Source organism: Aotus nancymaae, unplaced genomic scaffold (assembly GCF_030222135.1).
Source record: "Aotus nancymaae isolate 86718 unplaced genomic scaffold, 86718_ANA_hifiasm-v0.15.2.pri h1tg000041l, whole genome shotgun sequence".
NCBI classification, from domain to species: domain Eukaryota; kingdom Metazoa; phylum Chordata; class Mammalia; order Primates; family Aotidae; genus Aotus; species Aotus nancymaae.
In genome coordinates this window covers 24,921,482-24,937,774 of record NW_026988455.1, presented here as the reverse complement: position 1 = coordinate 24,937,774, position 16,293 = coordinate 24,921,482, and positions in this window count along the sequence as shown.

Here is a 16,293-nt window from a genome sequence, read left to right as displayed (position 1 = left end):
GGCAGGAGAATCGCTTGAACCTGGGAGGCTTAGGTTGCAATGAGCTGAGATCGTGCCACTGCACTCCAGCCTGGGCGACAGAGCAAGACTCCGTCTCAAAAAAAACAAAAGTAAAATAAAAAACAATATGTTGTTTGAGGCCAGGCACAGTGGTTCATGCCTGTAATCCCAGCACTTTGGGACACTGAGTGGGGCAGATCACCTGAGGTCAGGAGTTTGAGACCAGCCTGACCAACATGATAAAACCCTGTATCTACTAAAAATACAAAAATTAGCCAGGCTGGTGGTGGGCACCTGTAATTCCAGCTACTTGGGAGGCTGAGACAGGAGAATCATTTGCTGAGACAGGAGAATCACTTGAACCCTGGAGGCGGAGGTTGCAGTGAGCCGAGATCATGCCATTGCCCTCTAGTCTGGGCAACAAGAGCAAAACTCCGTCTCAAAGAAAAAAAAAAGTTTGGTTTCCACATATATGTGGATTCTTCTGCTGTTTATTTCTAGTTTCATTACATTTTTATCAGAAAAGATATTTTGGACGATTTAAATCTTTTTACCTATTAAGACCTATTTTGTGGCCTACCATAGTCTGTCCTGGAAAATGTTCCATGTGTACTAGAGAAAAATGTGTATATCTTCTTGGTGAATTGATGCTTTTGTCATTATATAATGTTCATGTACCTTGTACCAGTTTTTGACTTAAAGTCTATTTTGTCTGATATTGCTATAGTCACTCCAATCTCTTTTGATTACTATTTGCATAGGGTGCTGTTTTAGGGGGGGAAAAAAACCCTCATCAAACTGTGTTTTTCTTCTGCTTTCAAACCACCGCAATAGTCATCAACACAGAAGACGTCTGTGACCAAAGTGTATGGGATTGTCGCCACCAACAAGCAGTGGACACCAGCTGGGTATCCTCCAATTAAATTCGGATACTATCTATCTGAACCTAATGTCAGATCCCACAGGTTGAAGGCTCAGTCCCCAAAACTGCCCACCCTGTCCCCCATCCCCTGGCAACCACTAGTTACAACCCTGGGCCTCCAGAACTTCTGATTGACAGGCTTCAAGTTGGGGTTGCCTCTTTGGGATGGATTAATTTGCTAGAGTGGCTGACAGAGTTCGGATAAGCACTTAACATTTACCAGTTTATTCTAAGGCAGCTGTCCCCAACCTTTTGGCACCAGGGACTGGTTTCATGGAAGAAAAGTGAGGGAGATTAGATTCTACCTTGGGGCAAGTGAATGGAAGACAAGAGGAGTCAGAAAGATCCTGTTTCCTGAGACCTACGCCTAGGGCCTAACACACCCAACGTTATAATCAGAGGTACCGTTTAAAATTTTTTTACTTTCAACCTAATTTGTGTCTTTATCTTTTTTTTTAAGCGGAGTCTCGATTTATCACCCAGGCTACAGTGCAGCGGTGCAATCTCGGCTCACTGCAACCTCTGCCTCCCAGGTTCAAGTAATTCTCCTGCCTCAACCTCCAGAGTAGCTGGGACTACAGGTGTGCACCACCGTGCCAAGATGATTTTTGTATTTTTAGTAGAGTTGAGGTTTCACTATGTTGGCCAGGCTGGTCTTAAAACTCCTGATCTTAAGTGATCTGCCTGCCTTGGCCTCCCAAAGTACTGGGTTTACAGGCATGAGCCACTGCACCTGGCCCTATTTGTGTCTTTTTTTTTTTTTTTTTTTTTTTGAGATGGAGCCTTGCTCTGTTGTCCAGGCTGGAGTGCAGTGGCATGATCTTGGATCACTGCAACCTCCACCTCCCAGGTTCAAGCGATTCTCCTTCCTCAGCCTCCCAAGTAGCTGGGATTAAAGATGCATGCCCCCATGCCAGGCTAATTTTTGTATTTTTAGTAAAGACAGGGTTTCACCATGTTGGCCAGACTGGTCTCGAACTCCTGACCTCAAGTGATCCACCTGCCTCGGCCTCCCAAAGTTCTGGGATTACAGGTGTGAGCCACCGTGCCCTGCCTCCTATTTGTGTTTTTAGATCTAAAGTAAGTCTCTGTAGACATCGTCTAGTTGAATCATATTTTTAAAAAAATCTTTTCTGCCAATTTATGTCTTTAATTGGAGAGTTTAATACATTTTTATGTAAAGTAATTACTGATAGGGAAGAACTTAGTATTGCCATTTATTTTAAGTCCTATTGCCTTTTTTGTCCTTTATTTCCTCCATTATTGCCTTACTTTTTTAGTCGATTTTTTTTTTTTTTTTTTTTTTTTGAGACAGAGTCTTGCTCTTGTTGCTCGGGCTGGAGTACAATGGCGCAATCTCAGCTCACTACAACATCCGCCTCCTGAGTTTAAGTGAATCTCCTGCCTCAGCCTTCTGAGTAGCTGAGATTACAGGGGCCTGCCACCACACCCGGCTAATTTTTGTGTTCTTAATAGAGTCAGGGTTTCACCATGTTGGCCAGGCTGGTCTCAAACTCCTGATCTCAAGTGACCCGCCCACCTTGGCCTCCCAAAGTGCTGTGAGCCACTGCACCTGGCCTTTTTAGTTGATTTTTGTAGTGAACTATTTTGATTTCCTTCTCATTTCCTTTTGTGTACATTCTCTTGATAGTATCTTTGTGGTTACTATGGAAATTACATATAGAATCCTACACGTATAGTAATGTATTTTAAATTGATACCAGACTAATTCCAATCACAATTTAAAAATCCTACTTCTTTACGACACCACCCACCATTTTATGTTATTGATGTTACAGTTATATCTTTACATATTGTGTACCTATTACCATATAATTATTTTTATGCTTTTGTCTTTTCATAGAAGAATAAAAAGTGAAGTTATAAGCCAAAATACTGATTTTTAGATTTATCCATATATTTACCTTTATGGGAAATCTATATTTTTACATGGCGTCTAGTTACTGTCTAGCATCCTTTCCTTCCTTTTGAAGGATTTCCTTTAGCATTTCTTGTAGGGCAGGTCCTTCAGCTTTTATCTGAAATATCTTAATTTCTCCCTCACTTTTGAAGGACAGTTTTGTTAGATATAGAATTTTTGGTTGTTTTTTTTCTCAGCATTTTAATTATACCATCCCACTGACTTCTGGACTGTACAAGTTCTGCTGAGAAATATGCTGATAATTTCATTGAGGAAGTATCTTGTGCTGCTTTAACAGAGTACCTGAGACAGGGCAATTTATACTGAGCAGAAATTTATTGGCTAACAGTTGTTGAGACCAAGAAATCCAGTATCAAGGTGCTGATATCTTGTGAGGGCCTTCTTCCTGTGTCACTTTCTTACTGTGTGATCCTATGGTGGCAAGTATCACGTGGCAGAAGAGCAACAGGGGTGAAAGAGAGAGACAAAGGGAACCTGAACTTGCCCTTTTCTAATGGCGTTCATCCCACCAATGAGGGCAGAGCCATCATGGCCCAGTCATCTCAAAGGTTCCACATCTTAATAGTGTTACAGTGTCAATTAAATTTCAACATGAGTTTTAGAGGGGACATTCAAACCGTAGCACCGTGTATGTGATAAGTTGCTTTTCTCTTATTGCTTTCGACAATCTCTCTTTGTCATTCAACAATGTGTTTTATTGTGGATTTCTTCAGATTTTATTAAGTTTCTTAGATTTATGTGTTTATGTCTTTCCTCAAATTTGGGAAGTTTGGGGTCATTATTTCTTGAAATAATCTGCCTATTTGCCTTCCCCTTTCTCTATGTCTTCTACTGAGACTCACCCCACCCCATAATGCATGTGTTGGTCTACCTGATGGCACCCTGTAAATTCCTTATGCTCTGCTCTCTTCTTCATTCTTTTTTCTTTTTGCTCCTCAGATTCAACAGGGCCTGTCTTCAGGTTCACTGATCCCTTCTTCTGCCTGTCTGAATCTGTTGATGAATTCTAGTGAATTTTTCAATTCAGATATTAGATTTTTCAACTCCAGAATTTGTTTGGTTCTTATGTAAAATCTGTCTCTTTGTTGATATTTTCATTTTGTTCATATATCATTTAGGGTGTTCGTTGTGTTTTTCTTTTGCTCTTTAAGCATTTTGAAGACATTTTTAAGACTTTTTTAATAGTCTTTGCTAGTAAGTCTGATGCCTTTTATCTTCAGGAACAACTTTTAGAGGGCTATTTTGTGCCTATAAGTGGGCCATGTTTTCTTGTGTCTTAGTATGCTTTGTGACCTTTTGTTGAAAATTGGCAGTTGAAAAAGCAGCCACCTCTGTCTTTATAGACTGGCTCTGTATAGGGGAACACCTTCACTTATCAGCTCATCATGAACACTTAAAGTCTTCTCAGGTCTTTTCTGGATATATGTCTTCCCTGTGTGTGTGCTTTTCTCTAGTCTCCTTTATTTTATTTTTTTTTTTGAGATGGAGTTTCACTCTTGTTGCCCAGGCTGGAGTGCAGTGGCATGATCTTGGCTCACTGCAACTTCTGCCTCCCAAGTTCAAACTATTTTCCTGCTTCAGCCTCCCGAGTAGCTGGGATTACAGGCATGTGCCACCATGCCCAGCTAATTTTTTGTATTTTTAGTAGAGAGGAGATTTCACCATGTTGGCCAGGATGGTCTTGAACTCCTGACCTCAGATGATCCACCCACCCACCTTGGCCTCCCAAAGTGCTGGGATTACAGGCATGAGCCACTGTGCCTGGCCCAGTCCCCCTTATACCCGGTTGCTTTTCATGTCTTAATTTCTCTTGAGTGTCGTCCCTGCCTCTTCCTAGTGTCTTAGCAGTTCTGTTGTATTTCTCAATCAGTAATCTCTTGCCCTAGGCATCTGCAGGCCTGTAGTCCCCCTGAAGCTTTCATAAGTTATATTTCACAGCTTTATCCAGTCTGAGATGTGCTTTGTTTGGCCATCTGAGCTCTCAGTTGGGTGACACAGAGATTCATCAAACAATCCCTGGACAGATTGGAATGTTGCAAATTTGGCCTGCCTTCTCTCTCTGGTGCATAGGGTAACTGGGGACTAGGTTGCTGCTTCCCCCAAACCATACCGCACAATTCCAGGGAGGGGGTAGGGCAAGTGCAAGTTAAAATGCCATGAATTTTTTTTACTGTTTTGAATGTAACTTTTTCTTGATTGGGCTTTTGCTTGGTTGCTGTAATCTTTACTGATTTCGAGGGCTCCTATAAGGCTATTTTAGTCAGTATTTTGTTGTTTATTTTACATTTATATGGAGGATTTCCAGAAGCTTCCTAGTTTTCCATCTTGCTGATGTTACTCCTCTAACCCTCCTATTTTAAGATCAGTGCATTAGTAACCTTAATTTCATCTGAAATTGTAATTCCTTTATGCCATGTAACATAACATATTGACAGATTCTGGGAATTAGGACACAGACTTTTTTTTTCAGACATGAGTAAATTTAATGTAGAATCTTGAATTGGATCCTGGAACAGAAAAAGAACATTAGGGAAAAGCTAATGAAATTTTAATAAGATAGAGTTTAGCTAATAGTAAACTATGATAGTACCAGTGTTGGTTCATTAGCTATGACAAATGTACATTGGTAATGTAAGATGTAAACAATAGCAGACATAGGATGTAGGGTCTATGGGAACAATCTGTGCTGTCTTTGTAACTTTTCTGTAAATCCAAAGCTTTTCTAAAAATAAATATTTAAAAGAAAATAGTAACTATAATATTTAATAAAACCATGTAGTACTTTTGAACTGAGATGGAGTATTCAAAGAAGGACAAGCTTGAATGAGGGACCTCTCCCCAAGTCTGAGGTTCAGGCCTCATTGGAGAAGGTATAATTACAACCCACTGGGAGGTAGAGACATTTGTTAATTCTCCCAGGCAAGTTGGCCCTCAGTTGCTAGTTGGGCAGGCAGGAAGCAACTCTGGGGTATAGGCAACCAGCATGCAGGTTTTCAGAGGGAAGAGGGTGCCAATGGCAACCCTCTGCAGTGCAGGTGGGGTGCAGGTGAGCAAAGGAAGTGGGTGCATTAGTTGGGACTGGAGGACTAGAGAGTGCCATGTCTATGTCCAGAGGGCAAGAGACAGGCCAGTCTCTGAGGTCACTGAGTGACTCTTCTCTGGGCACATGGCTGGGCAGAGCACCCACCTCAGACCACTTCTTAACTTTATGGTCCCAGAAGCAGCAGGACAGCCCCTTTCTTCATGTAGTGTTCTCCAAGCACCCTCTACTGAGAAAACTGTAGGCCAAAAGTATCTGAGCAAAGTCTCAATTAGTTTAGGAGTTTATTTAGCCAAAGCTGAGGACATGCCTGTGACACAACTTTAGGAGGCCCTGATGACATGTGCCGATGGCAGTCAGCCTACAAGTTAGTTTATGAACTGTATCTTTTAGGGAGACATAAAGCATCAGTCAATATATGCAGGATACACATTGGTCAATCTGGAAAGGCAGGACAACTGGAAGCAGATTCAAAGATTTTCTGATTGGCAATTGGTTATTATCTGAAGAGCTGGAATCAAGGGAAAGGAATGTCTGGGTTATAGTAAGGGGTTGTGGAAAAATCAAGGTTGTATCACGCAGATGAAGCCTCCAGGTAGCAGGCTTCAGAGAGAATAGATTGTAAATGTTTCTTATTGGATGTAAGCAGTCTGCTCTATCAGTCTTAAGGTCTATGTTGATGTTAATGGTAATCGATCCCTGGGCCCCATCCCCCACCCCCACTCCTCCCATCATGGCCTGAACTAGTTTTTCAGGTTAATTTTGGAATACCCTTGGCCGAGAGGAGGAGTTCATTCAGATGGTTGGGGGTCTTAGAAATTTAGTTTTGGTTTACAAAACCGAACACTGTTAAGGAGAGATGCTGAAAGGGATTCTGTCAGTTATTGTAGAACATGTATTACAGGATGCATTTGCAGCTGAGAGGCAATAAATTGGTGACTGCCACAGTTCCTCACCATCTTCCATAGTTCACACTATGAGAACCACCAGAGAGCTTCCCACAACTTCATCAATGCATTATCTGGTTGACTTGGTGAAGGGTCTATCCTTTGGGCCCCCCTCAGGGTGTGATTCAAAGGTGGCTGAACATATTGCTTATAAAAATGTCACCCAATATTTCCATTCTTCAGAATCTTCAGATCCTTTCCTCTACGATTTGTCAGGAACAGTAGTTCTCCATTGAGTCCAGTTTTCAATTAACCAATCTGCCACATTATTAATGCCACTCTTAACTGCTTGAGTCAACTCATTAAGTATCAGATCCTGAGAGTACCTTGATATTGATAAACTTAGCACAATCTATGTTTTGTCCTCCTTTTTTCTAACTCCCTTACTTGAGACAGGAATTTATCTTGAAGTTAATGAAACTGAAGCATCAAGGCCCCTTATTTACATGTTCCCTTCCAATCCCCTGGAAAACACAGAAGTTACTCACATAGTTAATGTTTTGCATATGAAAAGTAAAATATTTTAACTGCAGTCAGTTAAGATAGCTGTCTCATTCCCCTCTGGCTTCCTCTTATATTGGGTAGTTTGGTATAGCATCAGACATGTTTGAAATTTACTCAAACCATATTCTAGTTGAAGATACATTTAGTTTGAGTTTAGAGAGGAGTATTTATATGCTTTCCAGTCACTGCTGTGCATAGGTAAGTTGTTGCTGGCTGTCCCTGAGTAGAAATGTTCTCTAGGAACACTCCTGGAGAACAGTGTTGATCCATTGCTACTGCAGTAAGTTTGCGACATCACTGTGCTCTGTAGTTTCAGGCACTGGAAGTATGTTGGTTTAGAGGGGACAAAAATGGTTTGAAATCTAAGGAGCCAAGAGTTTATCTATAGAAAATTCTCCCAAGGATCAGATTATCAGATATGTAAATCTGCAAGCTGCATATTTGATTCTCATCTTGGCCCATTCAAATGGAAATCTTTTCCTATCAGGAGTATACTTATGAATGCAATTTTCTCTTTCTTTTTCTCTCTCTCTCACAGACACCCACACACCCCCGTACCCCTCAAAATGTCTATGATTGTAAGGTAAATACTTGTAGGAATACTACAGTGAGTCCATTTGCATGTGAAGTCACATGTTTTATAAACCCCACATTATGGACTCTTATCTTAGGGTATCTGAGGTTTGTCATCATGATGAAGTTTAGTGGTTTCATATTAAAAGAACAGAAATTGTACCATTTGTATGAAATTCTCTGATATAGCTTACAATTGAAATAAATTTGATAGAACTTTTTAAAATTTGACAACAATCCTAAAATTGTATGTGACTTTACCAATACTGAGCTGTGAAACTAATGAAATTTTCTGTGCCACTCATAACGACAACTACAGATGAATTGCTGTTAAGCATGATATCTGGAAAGAATCTCTATTTTATCTAGAGAAAAGCAAATTGAGAGTTTACTTTCAAATGGGAACTAATCAAAGAGTAAGGAGCTATTGATATACAGAAAAATACATTAAATAGTGCCTCAGGCTATTCACACAAATATGGTTTTTTTGTACTTTGTAATGTTCTTGTGATATTTTTAAGCCTTAAGCATGTAACTCATTGTGATTTATGTTCTCAACGTAGATAAATGTTCACTTGGAGAGATAAATATTTTTCTTTTTTTTTTGAGACAGAGTCTCGGTCTGTTGCCCACGCTGGAGTGCAGAGGCATGATCTTGGCTCACCGCAACCTCTGCCTCCTGGGTTCAAGCTATTCTTCTGCCTCAGTCTCCCAAGTAGCTGGGACTACAGGTGCACATCACCACACTCAGCTAATTTTTGTATTTTTAGTAGAGATAGGGATTCACCATATTGGCCAGGCTGGTCTCGAACTCCTGACCTTGTGATCCACCCCCACCTTGGCCTCTCAAAGTGCTGGGATTATAGATGTGAGCCACTGCACCCAGCCATACATTTGTATTGTTAAAAAGAGGTTCCCCCAAAACTCTATAAGCATCAGGGACCAACTTTGGACATCATTGACTGGTTCCCTGGCCTAAGTCAGTTTACCTATGGCCTTACTCTAGGGAAGAGATGGGGTTTTTTGTAGGAAGAGCCCTGCAATACCCATTAGGGTTGTGAGAACAAGGGCTCCATCACTGCTGGTAAGAAGAGCAACATTAACCCTTGGCCTGCAGTAGCATATATTTACTAAAGCTTTTACCGTTTAAATGAATTAGCTGTCAATGTGTAAAAAACTATGCCAAACACTTAATGGCTTGAAGCACCAACCATTTTTTTTAGCTCCTGAGTGGCTCTGATGATCTGGCCCAGGTCCAGCTGGTTCTAGATGGGGCCAGCTAGTGCTACCATAGTTAGTGTCATCCCATCATCCAACTGGCCAAAGGGTGACCGCAGCTGAGATGACTCATCCCCTCCCTCCTCAATGGTGTCCCTCATCCTCCAAGAGGCCTGAGCTTGTTCAGGTGGCAACTGGGCAGGCTCCAAGAGAGAGAAAGAAGCACATAGGACTTCTTAAGGTCTGGATTCAGAACTGACAATCATCACTTCTGCTATGTTCTATTCACGAAAGCAAACAAATGTGTCTTATTTCTTTTGGCACAGATTTATTACATTTGTAATTATAAACAGCTTTGAGTGGCAGTGAAGCCTTGCTGGTGGTAATAATAGATTAATAACTATGATGGTTATGGTGATAACAGTTGTAGAGTTACAAGGAGAAAAGTCAAGTGTTTAAACAGCATTGTCTTGGCCAAGAAGTGACTAAAACAAAACTACAGTCTTACTTTTGGCACCTTATATGCCATAGTAAAATGAATATGATCTTTAAATAAGACCAGTCCTGAATTCTACCTCTGGTGTTTATTAACTGTGCGAACTTGGGAATGTTGGTAACATTTCTGAGTTTCAGTTTCATGTCTGTATGGCAGAGATATCTGTTGTTCATAAGATTGTGTTAAATAAGATTAATTGTACATTAAAATGCCTGTCAGCCAGGCGCAGTGGCTCATGGCTGTAATCCCAGCACTTTGGAGGCCGAGGCAGGTGGATCACAAGGTCAGGAGATCCAGACCATCCTGGCTAACATGGTGAAACCCCTTCTCTACTAAAAATATAAAAAATTAGCCAGGTGTGGTGGCATGCACCTATAGTCTCAGATACTTGGGAGGCTGAGGCAGGAGAATCACTTGAACCTGGGAGGCGGAGGTTGCAATGAGATAGCACCATTGCACTCCAGCCTGAGTTAGAGTGAGACTCCATCTCAAAAAGAAAAAAAGAAAAAAAAAGCCTGTCTTCTCATGGGTTGGGTTGCCTTTCATTACTTAAACGCAAAGTTTTATTCTGGCATCCTTTTGCCTCTCAAATGTCTTCTGAGATTCAAGTTAGCCATCCTCGTTTTTTAAACTCCAAAAGTCAAAGAAGGTTGCCAGCCTCTATATAGATCAGAGCAATGGAAGTAGTCGCTGTGGTCTTAAGCATTTCCCTGGGCCCTCTTCCTCTAATTTTCTCCTAAACAGCTTCAGCTGACACTATGTCCAGGGATTAAATAAAATTTCAGAGATATTAAATTGCCCATAGGCACCAGAGACATTTCTTCGAGCAATGAAAAGCATTCAACAGGTATTCCTATACCAATAATAACATGAAATATTAATAAGATAGTTCAGCTTGTTAAACATTCAACTATGAAATCTCTATTATGTGTCCAGCACTTTATTAGGCACAATGAATTACAAAAAAAAATACTAATTGCAGGTATTAAAGCATGTATCATCTAACAATATATGGTATTTTTTGTTAATGAGAAGGAACATTCGATGCTAGAAAATGAGACTGGTATTCTCATACATTAGTTTTGGCATTTCGGCTGGGTGAGGTGGCTCACACGTGTAATCCCAGCACTCTGGGAGGCTGAGGTAAAAGTATTGCTTGAGCTCAGGAGTTCAAGATCAGCCTGGGCAACACAAGACATCTCTTACAAACCACCTAAGAACCTCTTATTTTTGCCTCTTCCCTTCTGTGGAAACCATAGTTTTTAGGAATAATTTCAATTCATTGCATTTTTTGACCCCAGCTACATTATTGAATATACCATTTAAAAATGGCTTAATTGGCTTTTTAATACTGTAGTGCTTTCAGATCTAGTCTCTAAATATTAATAAGCATCAATTTAAAACACACACACACAGATCTAATTTTGTTGCTGTCTTGCTAAAAATACTCAACACATTTCCTTTGCGTTTTAAGGATAAAAATTTGAATTTTATCCTACCAGTATGATTTGACACATTCTGACTTTCGTCCTTATCTTGATATACACTCCCTCTATCATTTACTCCAGGTACACAGGCTTTTTTTCAGTTCCTGGAAAAAAATCAAACTCCTTGCTGTTGGGAAGTTTCCTGTTCTAATGCTTGAAATGCTGATTTGTCCTCTCACCCCATTCGCCTTTGCTGACTCTTCAACTTGGTAGCTTTCATCATTGCAGTAGCAGGGTGACATGCAAACTAAGGCCAGGCTGTACATGGAATTCTCTTTCTGTGTAAGTTATCCACCATTGAATTTGATTGTTTGCAGTAATTAACTCTGAAGGATCCAGATTTTCCTCTCAAACTAGCCCCAGTATGAATTTACAATTTCCCATCAGCATACTCATGTATTGTTGTTTTAAATTTTATAATAGAATATGTATTTTCTCTCTTTATCTCCATACTAACTTATCCTCGGGTTGAGATTAGGGCAAATGGTTCTCACCACTCTTATTTCACAATGCCAAGTGGAATGTCTTGGTTTCTGATCCATAGGAGACACAGAAGACAGCATAAGTAAGGTGACTAGCATAATTATTCTGTGCTTGCCGATCAGAATCTTTTACACCTAGAATAAGGCAAGAGGTATTCCGTTTGTTACCATATGACATCGAAGAGCACATCACCAGAAATCTGTGTCCAGTTCTTCTTGACACCACCCACTGTACACTTCCATCAGCATGTCTGACTTTGGAGGTGTACCTGCAGACAGGTGGAGCAGAATCAAGGGAAACAGCCAAGTGGTTGGTTTTGTTACCAACCATATTAAACAAAGGCTAGACCAAGATAAATCTAATCTTGGACAAACCTGCCATGCCTTTGATCAGTTGGGCCCCTCTGGGATTTGGATTTGAATACATGAATAGATCTGGAGGGCATGCAACCTCTGCCCCCACCCACCCAAGCTGGGGTTCAAGCAATTCTCCTGCCTCAGCCTCCCTAGTAGCTGGGATTATAGGGGTCTGCTACTGCACTCAGCTTGTTTTTGTATTTTTAGTAGAGATGGGGTTTCACCTTCTTGGCCAGGCTGGTCTTGAACTCCTGACCTTTTGATCCACCTGCCTTGGCCTCCCAAAGTGCTGGGATTATAGGCATGAGCCACTGTGCCTGGCTGTGACATTTTCAATTCCATAAGTTAAGTTTGGTTCTTTCTTAAAATAGTTATGTCGGTTCTTAACTTTTAGATTATTTTACTGGCGTCCTTGGATTGGGTTTTAACTTTCTCCTGAAACTTGTTGAGCTTCCTTGCCATCTAGATTCGGAATTCTCTGTCATTTCAGCCATTTCAATCTGGGGAGCTAGTGTGACCTTTTGGAGATAAAGAATCACTCTATTTGAATTGCCAGCGTTTTGTACTGATTCCCATCTGAGAGGGCTGATGTTCCTCTATTTTTTTGGAGTTGCTGTCATCAGATGTGGCTTTTTGTTTTTATATCTTTATATCCATCAAAGGTTTGACCGTGGGGTATGTTGAGTATAGTTGAATAGGCTTAGTTTCTGGGTGCTTTTAGATTCCTGCATTGGCTTTCACAGGTGATGTGTGCTGAAGGCATTTTCGTTTGGTGGTGTAATTAAAGCAATAATCCAGTAGATGGCGCTTAAGTGTAAGGGTCAGCAGATAGGCTTCCAGCCACATGTCTCCTTTGTATTTCAGCATGTTTACAGCAATATTCTTGGGGGCGGGGGGAACTGAGGAGGGACAGTGAGAGATGACCCCCTCACTTAGTACATTCTCAGGCTTTATTTAGGAAAGCCCCTCCAGTCACTGGCACTGCACCCATATTTCCTTAGCCCCAAGGGGCGCTCTTGTAGGCTGCACTCCCACCTCCCTTAGGGGCAGCCTGAGCTGAAAGTTAGATCTCCAGAAGACCTGAAGCTCCCCAAGGGCCCACTGATCCTCTGTGCTTGGCAGAGTCTGAGCAGATTGTGGGTTATATCTGCAGGTGTCTGTGGATGCAGTGGGTCAAGGGTGGAAGATCCCTGGGGAGCGCGGTGTTGCTGTGGGTATGCAGCTGGTGTGGCACCTGCAGCCCAGGGATTTTTGCCCAGCAGATGGTTGTGGGAACTACCCAGATTGTGCCACCCAGATTGGGTCTCCTGGTGTCTGCCCTGGTAGCTGGCCCAGCCAGTAGTTTTGTCCCAAGCCTTCTGCACTAGATCTCTGGGTTGTTAGGTGCTCTGGGCTTTGGGACACCCTTGGACAGAGGCTACAGCTGGCAAATAAGCTACATCCTTTTTATACCAGTGTTGCAGGGGGAGGCAGGCCTGGCTCTCACACTAGCCCATGAACCTGTGCGTCACTATTCTCAGTGTTCTGAGAATGGAGGCTCCTCTCTTGCTGGAGCTCCAGTCACAGATGACAGCTCAATACTTCTGAGCTATGCGCTTGGGACATAGCTGGGGGCTGACTGGGCCTGCAGCTTTGTCCTCTTGAGGTTGAGCACTGGCTGTGCTGGGGGGCGGGGGCAAAGTGTTCCTAGGCAAGGCAGCAGAGGCTGTGCTGTGTGCATGCTCTTGCAGGAGAATGTTGAGAAACATTAAGTTTACCCTGCCCCCACGGCTCCTTCGTGAAGGATACCTTTTAGTTTGTAATTAGTGGTAGGCAGGTAGCAGCTGCCTACTTGGTATATTCTTGAGTTATGTGTATATGTAGAACACTTGTGTGTTAATAAGACTCACCTGTCAAAGAGCAAATAAATACGTGGATGAGAATCTGCTGAGGGCCTTCAGCCTGGAGAGCTGTCAGCCCCAGAGGCTCTCAGGCTGTTGGTCCCCAGGATACATGCACTCTGTTGTGCCATCTGGGTGTCTGCCTCTCAATACCTTCAGCGCTGCCTGGGTGGGGGTCTCCCGACGGAGCTGGTTCTCGGTAGGAGAAGGGGCTTGGGAGGGGCCAGTGGATGTGGAGCAGGGGGCAGGGGGAGTAGGGGGAGATCAGATGCACCTTGGTCCCACAGGAAAGACAGCCCTGCTTTCTCCTGGACCTGACAGTGAGCAGGAGCTAGAGCCACTCAGAGCAAGATGGAGTGCCTTGGGGGATGGGTGCCTATGATTGCGTTTTGCTGCAGCTTCCCTGCAACACAAAACCTTCTGGGCTCCATGTAGGCCTGAGCTCTGCTTCTGTCTACTTTCAGGGCAGTTACCCCTGCCAATGAAAATCTCTGTGGGGTCATGGAATCTCTTGTGGCTAGGATCCCAGAAGTCCATGGCAGGAGTGTGTTGCCCACAATTCCTTCTCACCCCTTCCTTAGGATCTGTTCAGTGCCAGGAGCTGGGCAACTCCATGCAGGTTCTCAGCTGCCTCCTCCTTTCTGCAATGAGTAGTTGTTACAGTTTTATTTTATCTCTTTTGTTGGCTTATTAGCTGTAGCTGTCTTTTTTATTGTTTGTAGAGGTTGCCCTAGGTTTGTTTATGCAGCTTCATCACTAACTTTCTGTAATATTATTCTACTTCATGTGATAGTATAAGGACCTTACAATATTATAGTTCCATTTCTACTCTATTGGCCTTTGTGCTATTATTATAATACGTGTTACTTCTACAGATGTCATGAACTTCACAATGTATTATTACTATGCTTTAGAAAGTCTTCCAAAGATAATTTTTAAAATAAGAAAACAGATATCATTTATATTTACCCACATACTTACTATTTCCTGTGTTCTTTATTCCTTGTGAAGATGTATATATCCATATGGCATCCTTTTCCTTCTGCCTGAAGGACTTCTTGTAACATTTCTTGTAGGGCAGATGGGCTGGTGATTAATGCATTCAGATTTTCCCTATCTGAAAAAAGGTCATTATCCCTGTTTTTCATTTCTAAAATTATTTGTTGTTGAGGATATAATTCTAGGTTGACTGTTTGTTTTGTTTTGAATTTTAATACTATGAAGATGATACTTTTGTGTTTTCTAGTTTGTTTCTTAGGAGAAATTTTCCGTGATTCTTATTGCTCCTTTATATGTAATCTTATTTTTCTGGCTGTTTTATCACTAGTATTGAACAATTTGATTACGATACGCTTTGGTTTAGTTTTCTTGTTTCTTGTTCTTCTGTTTCATTGAGTTCACTGGATCTTTGAGTTTATCATTTTCATCAATTTTTTAAAAACTGTGGCCATTATTGCATCAGATCATTTTTCTCTTCCACTCTCCTCTTCGGGGACTGCAGGTATTTGTATTTAGGCTGCTTGAAGTTTTCCCACAGGTCACTTACTATCTGTGCTTTATTTTCAGTCTTTTGTTTTTATTTTACTTTGGACAGATTTTATTGCTATATGTTCAAGTTTATGTCTTCTCCATATATATACTGACTTTCACCTGCATGAAAAACAGCAAACTTTAGCCTTGACAGCTTGTGAAAGAGCAGTCCAGATCCTCCCAGGTTATAGCCACTGTTCAAACATCCTCCAAAGCTGGGCAGTCCTCAGGTGTCTCAGAGAAGCCAGCCTCAGGGCATAGTTCACTTCTATGTCAGGCCTGTGAAGGATATTTCCAAAGGAGGTGACACCCAGCTGGTTTCTTGCTTTGTGAACACCCCTGTGCTGATCTTTCTGTTTCAGTTGGGGAAGTTCCTCCTGACGCTGAGCAGTAATCTGCTGTTTCCATCCGCTGAGCCCGCTTCTGCTGTCAGGCACAGTGTCTACCTCCTTCTCTAGAGGCCAGGCTTTAAGTGATTTGAAAGTGTTATCTTGCTGAAATCTTTCCTGTCCAAACATTCATTTCCACACTTCCTACCAGTTTGGTCATCTCTGCACAGTGTCCTGTCTGGAAAGGTCCCTTTGGACGTCACTTCCGAGTGTGTGGGCCTGATTTGGCTCTCAGTAATTGCATTCATTTCTAGTTAGTGACATAAATATGAATATTTTACTAAGCCTTTTGATGTTTTCCAAAGGCTATAGTTGAAAGTTGGAAACTAATAAAATTATCCTGTCAGAAGAAAAATGCCCTTTCCTAATATTGCTCAGATTTTCTGCTCCTGATTAAAGATGACTGGAAGAATTTTACATGTATCTGCTCGTGATGAAGTTTAAAGGAATAAAATAACATAATCAAGACTTAGGTAAAAGTCAGAGATCAAACCCAACTGTCTTCTGCATTTTTCAGAAAGAATTT